This window comes from Montipora capricornis, chromosome 5, assembly GCF_036669925.1.
Source record: "Montipora capricornis isolate CH-2021 chromosome 5, ASM3666992v2, whole genome shotgun sequence".
In the NCBI taxonomy this organism is placed as follows: domain Eukaryota; kingdom Metazoa; phylum Cnidaria; class Anthozoa; order Scleractinia; family Acroporidae; genus Montipora; species Montipora capricornis.
The window spans coordinates 7,898,241-7,908,240 of NC_090887.1; the positions used below are offsets into that span (position 1 = coordinate 7,898,241).

The 10,000-nt window shown below is 40.3% G+C and overlaps 1 pseudogene; it reads left to right on the plus strand.

Moving 5' to 3' along the window:
• LOC138050177 (von Willebrand factor A domain-containing protein 7-like) overlaps positions 1-10,000 on the plus strand; it is a 20,726-nt pseudogene that overhangs the window by 6,439 nt on the left and 4,287 nt on the right.

The following is a 10,000-nucleotide window of genomic DNA, read 5'->3' on the forward strand; positions in this document are numbered from 1 at the left end:
CTCATTCAGGACCCCCCTCCCAATGAAAAATCCTGCCTACGCCCCTGAGAAAATGTAAAAACGCAAAGACTCGCAAAAGTAACGACAAAGAGTTAGGTATACACATGGAGTAAATCTGTTTTGTGCTTTATAGTTTTGCGCATGCGCTGCCCCCATTTGACTTAACCATGTGACAAGTAAAATCGTCTGGCGTTAGACAGAGTAAATCTGTTAATTTTCACTCCCAGGTCCATGGTTAATGAAGGGGAATTTTGACCCCTTAGTGGAGGAGACATATTTTTTGACTGCTTTAACGCTCATGTTTAAATTCTTTGTTATCCAAACCAGATGAAATCAGTGAAGTGAAGAGTGTGTCCGTGGATTTCGTTTCCAGAACTTTGCAAAATGGAGACGCCTCCTTCACATACGTTCTTGTGCCATTCAATGATCCTGGTGAGTTAAATGAAAGCAACTGCCTCTCAAACAGATGCAAGACGCAAATTCATATTGAAACGATAACTTGACAGTTTCAGGAGCTCGTCAAGTGGAGCCTCTATCTTCCATACTTGACCTAAAAGAGTCAACCCTTTCCCGAGTAGATCTATTTATAGAACGACTCCCTTGGGAGATTCTGCACGCTCACTGTTGCCAAAGTTCTAATTCCTTGATGAGTCAACCATTTCCCGAGTAAATTTATATTACGAAAGGGGAGCATCTATCTATCTCCGCTCGGCAACTGGCTTTTACAAAATGAAGTGATCCTGAATGCCAACACTGGGCATGCTGAATCTCCCAAGGGTTATGAGCTTTTACAACACTGAATCAAGGGAGAATAGCTTTTACAATAGTGTTGAAAAAAAGCTCTTGTTTCAACAGCCAGCTGACATATGGTTGGTTGGCATATTAGAACGGTTTTCAAATGAGTTTCGAAAGTATATTGCGTTCGCTTTGGTTTTACATTGCTTTTCTCTGTGATTGACCAGCAAATTGGAGCCACTTTTTTAACCAACGAAAATCAAAACCAAAACCAATCACGACTTGCACGCCTGTATTTTCCCGCTCTTTATGTCGGTTACATGTAAGTGCTTCGAATTCTGATTGGCTCATTGTATTGTTTTGATCTGTTGTGATTGGCTACAGCAATTTCCTTTGGTTTGTTTTTACGACACTCAATTGAAAACCGCTCGAATAACAATGGGTTACTTAACGAGAAATATCGTTATTGGCTCTTGCAATATTCAAAACACTGGAAAATGCTCAGCTGCGGCAAATCAATTGTTATTAACATCACACTACTATCGGACATCGACAATAGAAAGCGTACAAGTAATTCAGGTCGAGCATTTTCTATTTTTAGCTGGGTTGTCCATTACTTTTTCCTTGAGCAACAGGCCTTTTTTTAACCAAAAACTGGTGTCCTGGTAAACTTTCTGGTCGTCTCGGTCGACCGCTTATTTCGAACACTGTTACCCTAGAGTATTTTGCGTTTGCAGTGATTTTAAACAGGGTGAAATTGTCCTTTATAAAACGCAAGCATTGGAAAATTTGTTTAAAAAAACTTGACACCAATCTATTTAACCTCATACACCTTATTGAAAAATGGCCGCCATTTTTGTGTTCTTTTGTTTGATTACAAATTTGCCCTTTTGGCCTCGTTCACGGTTAAATGTCTTTGAACTTAACGTCTCAAAGCGAGGCCAAAGGGCCAATTTTCAAAGCAAAGAAAGAATACTAAAATGGCGGCCATTTTGGAATGAGGTTTATTCCGGAGAAACTTGAGGTCCTAATTCTATCGTTGAGACATCAAAGGATCCTTATGGGTTTAGTTTGATTACTCGTGAAGTAACGGAGGTAGGGGGAGGCACAGCGAGCCCGTTTTACCACACCCACTACAAATCCCCAGATGTCAAACAAGGGTTAGGTGATATAGTACAACCTAGTTCCCAGGGTCTCCCTTCTCTGCCTCCTTTGTGGTCAAGGAGAGACAAAGGCGGCAGAGAAGAGAGACCTGGTAACGAGGTTGAATATAGCACATGATCACACGACCATATAAAGCTCATGTGTTTACATTTGTTGTACAACAGGAGTGGGTCCTGTAACAGTGACAAGTGATGCGCAAGAAGTGATTGACGCAGTAAACAGTTTAAGAGCAAGTGGCGGTGGCGACTGTCCAGAACTTGGTATGACTGGTCTTTACCAGGCCTTACTCCACTGCCTTCCTGAGAGCATAATCTATTACTTCTCCGATGCTGACGCTAAAGACGAGGATCGAAGAAATGAGGTCTTGTCCCTGGCCATTGAAAAGAAGGTCAAAATCCATTTTGTCATCACTGGTCGATGCGGTCGGCGTAAAAAGCGTCAAGTGCAGGGGTCAAAGTTTTTAAGAAATCTCCATCGTGTTAGGAGAAGCTCAGAGGAGCAAAACGTGTACCAGTTACTCGCTACAGAGGACAGGAGGACAAGTCCTGGAAACTAGCAAGAGCGGAGTGGCTGACGTTGTCAAGTTGATTGATCCCGGAAACGTAACCAACTCGTCTGAAGTTCTGAGAGAGGTCGAGCTATTAAAGGTCAAGGAGTCTCGTGCCCAATCTTTTAACAGAGAAAATTATTTCGTTGACATCGACACCACACTACAAAGCTTGATTCTTGTTTTTACAGCAGCTGACGCTCCTGTATTAGAAGTCGAGGCGGCACAAGGTAATTAATAGAGAAAAAAAAATTGGGGATAAGCGTTCGTTTAAAAAAAAATCGTGCTTTTTTCCCAGGTAATGTATTCACTTCGAACAGAGAATGCAATTTTTGGACATACAGAGGTTTCCCATCCACACAAGGCTACTTTAACTTTTCAACAGTAAAAGCAAGCTGACTCACGCCAACACCAACCCGGTGTGGAAAACGCATCACGCATGCAAAGGAGACTACTTTTTATCGGAACCGTGCCATTTTTCCGCTCTCGTGTAAACGCGCCTAAAGGTACCATGTTGTCACGGGCAACGTTTTTCGTTTCCAAGGGTAACTTTTCGGGATTTGACGTCATTTAACTGGTAACGGTCGCCAGTTTGAATTTAACCGTTGCCATTTGTAGAGTTTGGCGGGCTCATCGCTCATGACGTCAAGGCCCCAAAAGTTACTCTTGGAAACGATGGTAACTTTAACGCTGAAACTTTGTCAACTGAGAATCGTAGTATTTCTAGTGTTCACGGTTTTCGGATTTTGTTTCAGCTCTAGGATATGCGAATCAATCAAGGCATTCAAGGTTCAAATAACGACTACGATGAATGCACGATCATGCAAATACCAGGGGCACCCAACGTCAATTTTCAGAAAATATCTCTTCGGAAGACGATTTGAGATCTAGAATTGCTTGCCTGCCTCTCCTAGGATTTTCGATCATCTGAAAAATGGTATAATTGCCCTTTTTTAACTGATTTTTACTCTAAAAGGTCACCTAGAATTTTCGGGAGCCTTTATTCTGGCTGAAATTTTCGAAAAGGTAAGTTTTTACCCCTATAATTTTCGGATCCGCTAGACTTTCAGCTAGGAAATCCGAACAGATGAAAATATGCCTATATCTACCGTTTAAATACTAAAATACTTTTAACAATGCTATGTTTAAGTGGTTTTGAACTATATTCTCGTTGGGTGCCCCTGAAATACGAACAAACTTTCGACAAAAGTTGAAATATCAAAGATTTGCCGCATCCAGTTGGCAGGACCACAAACACTCTTGATCCTCACTCTTGATGAAATTCCTGAACAGGTTTCCATTCTAAAATCTCCGAAAAATCCAGAATTTACTGTGTATTGTGACCAAAGGTTTTTATTTTTCACCTCTCCGTTGTAACCCCTCGCTTCTCACGAAAGAAAAATCGAACCTCTGGCACCAAGGGTAGGAGATGTGGTTCCACAAACAGAAATGTGTTATACCGCAAACGGAGTATTCGCATACGACATATTTGCATATAAGGAGCTGTCGTATTGCCTGGACACGTATCCGCAAAAATGGACCAACTTTGAAACATAATTCTTACAAGAAAAGAGGTATGGAATCAATTTAGATTTTATAGGACGTTTCCTACACCAACTCGTCGAGTCATTGCCCAGATTGGTTTGGTGGCATTACATCCTTGAATTAAAAGACAAGCTCACACCATAAAGGAACACCATAAAGTGGCGAAGCTATCCGGTGCTCATGCAGCTTGAGAGAAAACGACTTTGATACATGCCTTACAAGAAACCGAGTCTGGCTAGGGCGACAAAGCCAGATGCAAGGTAACAATGGCTAAAAGTTATCTAAAAGTACATATAGAGTGTTTTCGCGTGACGTCGATTTGGCGATAATACGCATAAACACTGTGAATTTGTATTGTCTAACCCAGTGGATGTAAAGCCCATGCCACCAAACCAACCAGGGCAATGACTGCGCCTGATTACAGAGGCGCGTTCGTTTGATTTATGGACACCAACCGGCGATTCTGTTGTTAAATTTATAAGCACGACACGTAGGTAATTCTGTTCGTATCACATGTACGAAGTCTAAGGTGTATTGATCGCGTGTTCAGTAATATGACTCGGAGGTTTGTGGTACATATCGCGATAGATTCTCGCTGTCGTTGTGGGTGACATCGATGCACTGCAGGCGAGTTGACCGCGCATTTTATGTCGTCAGTTAGCCAATTAAAATCTATAGAATCCATCAGAAGGAAATCGAGACGAGTGGCCGAAGATGGCCTTTGCTCACCCGTAAAACACATTTTCACAGCAAGTGAAGTTGAACTGCCGTCGATCTGTAGATGGAAAAAAAATATGCAAGTTCGTATACACTGTCAATTACATGTCAACGTGTTGATCGACAGGTCATGCAGTCTTCATATCTCGCCAAACAGTAAATGCGATTGGGTTATTCCCGAGTGAGCCATGAGCGTAGGGGTCTTGGGTAAAATTGGGGGCACACGTCCATGTGTCGATCAAATGTTAAAAACGGATCAAGAAATAACTCATTCTCGTAAGAGTCACACAATCTATACCCATATCTAAAAAGTTGATTGCGTTTTTCACATGGAATCGTGGGGGTGGGGGGTAAGCAATATGGCGCGAGGTCGAGGAACTTGTAAGACATTCGTGCACTGAGTATGGGTGGGTTTTTTTGAAAATGGGCTTCAAAATACGGGGGGGTTGTTAGTACTTTGCGGGCAGAGTCTATATTCGTGCACGGGCATATCCTTAATTTCGCCGAATTCGAGCCTCAAATGCGGGCGCTTGTAAGAGGATTTTGTGGGCAGTTATTATTATTATTGTTATTATTATTATTATTATTATTATTATTATTATTATTATTATTAGTAGTAGTAGTAGTAGTAGTAGTAGTAGTAGTAGAATACGTTTTTAGACCAATATGTTTTAGATCATTATTTTAAATTATTATTACTATTATTAGCTTTTTTTAAAATTTGTTTTTCTTTAGTAATGCTTAATTGTCTTTTTCCAATTTATAAATTATTCACATATCGTAAATAGTTTTCTATCGTGAACATATAATTTAGTTTTTAAAATTTGTAAATAATTTCGATTATTATTATTATTATTATTATTATTATTATTATTATTATTATTATTATTATTATTATTATTATTATTATTATTATTATTGGAGTGGAGTAGTTACGCTTTTTGATTCAATTTCTTGGCAGGGAATTCAACATTACAAAAGAAGGTATTATCCTCTTCAAATAAACTCGTTATTTTGGAAGTTACCAGCTTGGTCTCTGGATCGCTCAAGCTGATTGTTTCCTGTACTGGACCTTACACACTACAAGTATCTGGTTTTAGTTCTATTGACTTCACGTACGAATTGCTAGAGGTTGAAGACTTGGAAAGAGGGACTTCTCGGCGGGTTGTTGGAAATCCTTTGAGAGGTGAGGTTGCTCCCGCTCACTGTTATTGGCCGTTTTTATAGTAGAGACGCATAAATCGTCTGGGACGAACTTGGGCAAACATTTTTTCTGCGTCTGTTAAATTCGCCAAGTATAAAGACGGGCACAAGACACATTATGCGTCTGGACGAAGTATCCAGTTTAGTGCATCTTCGAAGACGTGCTGAAATAGATTCTTCGTCCAGACAAATTATGCGTCTTGTGCCCGTCTTTATACTAGACGACTTTAACAGACGCAGAAAAAATGTTTGCCCAAGTTCGTCCCAGATGAATTATGCGTCTCATATAGTTCGTCCCGTCTTTACACTAGACGGATAACATGAGAGACGCATAATTCGTCTGGACGGATTATACGTCTCTAGTATAAAGACGGCCATTAGGGAGCTCAGACTCATACCCAGTCGCTATTTACGTGTTTTGTGGAAAGAGAAGATTGAAACTGGGAGGATGGGTTGCGGTGTGCGGGGTGTCACGGGAAGAGGCAAAGGAAAAATAGCTATTAGCTGTGCATGTCCTGATACTTAATGGCTGAGTTGGCTTCAAAAATACGAGATCGTTTTCAGATAAAAAGAAAAGAACTCGTCTTTATGATGAGTAATATAAGATATATTCAATGATAATACTAACAACAATAATAATAATATTGATAAATAATAATAATAATAATAATAATAATTGTTATTATTATTATTATTATTATTATTATTATTATTATTATTATTATTTTTATTATTATTATTATTATTATTATTATTATTTTATTATATTCGAAGGACATACCGTGGGGCATGAAAATTTTGCGGGAGTTTTATTTTGCGGATTGGCGATTTTTTGTGGTTTGCGGGAACAAATTTTTGCGGTTCAAGATGTCTGAAATTTCTGGTGGGAACTAATTTAACTAGGAGGCATCTCAGCACACAATTACCTTTTTCCGAAAGATCTGCCACACTTGAAAGATCCGAGAATCTTTTTTTTTTGTAGGCTTCATCTTTCTAGCATAACTAGCTCATTGTTTTCTAATGATCTTTGCCTCTCCTCCTTTTGCAGGCCAGACCTTGCTGCTCATATTAGATTTCGTGGGTCGACAAATGAAAACAGCCAGCAATTTGACACTTGTGGGAATTGATGGAACAAGCCTCGAGACATTTAACATCACTCAGGGACAAGGCTATTACCAGGATTCTTATTTCGTCACCTTTACTCCCACGGTAGAGAGATTTCGACTCAAAGTAACAGGAAAAGACGAGAGTGGAGCAATTTTTCAACGCATAAAACCAACATTGTTCACTCTTGGAGATGTGAAACTTTCCCTGAACGTCGACAATGCAAGCAATTCAAACACAATTTTTCCGGGAGAATTCATAGAAGTTAGTGTCAACGTAGAAATCTCAGCGGATAATCAAACGTTATATTTTACAGCATCAGATGACTTGAAGTATTTTGAAAGCATCACTCCCACGAGCTACACTTTAGGAAAAAACGACACTGTTGTCCTTCGAGTTCGCTTGTCTGCCCCTGGTGACGCTTCATACGGGTTGACAACCACCGTTACTGTATTTGCGTCTCAGGATTCTAGCTTTTCTCAAGTGGTTAATTTCATGGTCTTTTATGTAACTGTTGCATCAAAGGTAACTACTTTTAGTAAAAAAAGCATTTGTTTTTCCATGTTGAAAGAGTCTTACCTTGACACGGAAAAGAGCATAAAATGCATTTTTTGTTCTTCACGGCAACTCTTTTATTCTACCCATAGAAGATCAATAAATTGTTTCATCATGAATCGCTGTGAACCAGCTTATTGATGAGTAGAACATTACTCTCGCTGTTTGTCGTTATTTTCTGGTCTTCGAATTTGGCCTTGCACAGGATGGTCTGCCTGTGGAGTGAATTAGTAAAGTGAGACACTGTGTCATTGAGTGAGTGAGTGAGTGAGTGAGCGCGAGTGAGTGCGTGGGTGAGTGATTTGTTGCGGGGCTGAGTGAGTGGGGGAAGGAGGGAGATAGGAAAGCAACGAGGGACTGAATGAGTGAGTGCCCCCGACAACTCAGAATATGGATAGAGTTAAGTAAGTGACCTGCAGAGACAGCACACAAAATTCTTATAAAAACAATCTTGTGTTATCACCCTCTTTTTTATGTTTGGCTTAAGAGTTACATACCGATAAATTAACTTCACGATCTTTTCAATTTACAGAACCCAGACCTCTCTCCTCCAACTTGTACCATCGTAAACCAGACTGGAGAGTGTGCCAGAGTATACGGCAGACCCGAGTGTGTGTCGAGCATGTGGAACGCGAATGTCACGTTCAATGATGCTGGAGAAGGTTTATTCTCGATAACAACTCGAGACAACCTTAATGGGACTCTTAATGGTAAGGGCTGGTGTAAAATGATTCAATCTTCATGTAGTGCCTGACTGCAACTTAAGCTGCTGGGTCGAAGGTCAAAGTGGTCAAATCATTATTATGTCCAGCCCCACTCAAGAATGATGTACTGTCATGTTTGACGGCTAACTCGGACCCGGGTTGCTCTAATCATGGTTAGCGCTAACCAGCGTTAAATACCATGGAAACCTATTGGTTTTGATACTTCTTAACCAACGGTTAGCGCTAAACGGGCTTCGAGCAACCGCCCTTCGAGCAACCGGCCGCTGGTCTCCAAATTGGAAAGTTCAGGCAAAGATATTTCTGCAGATTTTAGTGCTAAAATGTTGCTGTGTTTCTAAACATTTTACAGTGATCGATAGTAGAGGGTGACCAGGATAAACCTCTTTACAAAAATGTCAATCCTCAAGAATAGAATTTTGTCTGCTGTCAGACTTTTCAGCTCTTCAAGAACTTGATGTCTATTTGCAATTCTGCGCACGCGTTTCAGTTCCAGTACTAGTGACTTTAAAAGATCTATGACGTCGACGAAATGTCACTTCAAAATAGAACTTTGCAACATCGTAAGTTTTTCGCGATTAGTCCATTTCGTTCGCTTCGTACAATGTGGGAGAAGTATTTTAAAAATAAATTTGTACAAGCATTTTCAGAGTAAAAATAGAGAATGATTTGACGTCGTTGATAACAGGATTTGTTTTGCTATTTTATCCGATGATATTAGGGAGCTTAAACGACAACGCGGCGACGGCAACAAGAACGTCACAAATTTGCATATTTAGGTTGCAAAAAAAAATAGCTTTGTACGCCCTGCACGTGCGTTTTTCGCTTTTGTACATTTCTTTGCCGTCGTCAGCAAAACTACAACGTGAAATTGACAAATTTGAGGTTTTATGGAGGACGTCAGCACTTGAGGATAAATTTTCATTTTCTCCCCTAAATTAAGTGCCGTTCCGACCAGTATCATTTTTTAGGAACTTCCACACCCTTGCTATATAAAAAAGGTTGAAATAGTCACGAAGCGATTAAAATAACGCGAATATATATTTTAAGATGATGATCTCGTTGCCGTCGTCGTTGTCGTTGCTTAAGCTGCGACGTTGTCTTTGACGACTGCGTTGTAGATCATAAAGTCCCTATTCTCATTTCGCAACGGACATGGTTGAAATGCAATTTCGTTTTGGTGTCTGCCTCAACTGTTTTCACGAGTTAAACTTTTCTGTGAGGTAGACAATCAGATTCAGGTGTATGCTGCCTTTCAAACTCACAACCACATAATTCTTCCATTTCAGTCGGAGCATTCAACCAGGGAGCAAAGAACACATCCGTACCAGCATCTTTCACATCAAATTGTTGCTACCCAAGAGTTCGTTTCGTCGGACTTGACCTCGTGGGAAACATAGGCACATGTTCTGTCAGCCTTGTACCTGATATTGTGTCGCTTAGCGCCAGACCGAACAGCACAAGTGTGTTCCTGAATCCTGGAGAGAAAACCAAGGTCCCTTTTACGCTCACCAACCTCGGTTCCGAAGGTTCCTTTTCGTTTCACGTAACCAGAACATCCGAGTTAATTAGTTACGTGATGCCCTTCAGTCTCATTCTTCAAATAAATACCAGTGCCACTGTTCACGTGATGATAAAGTCGCGCGGGGTAACCAACGATGTCATGAATTTGACGGTGAAAGCTGTTTCACAATCAAGCATTGCGAAC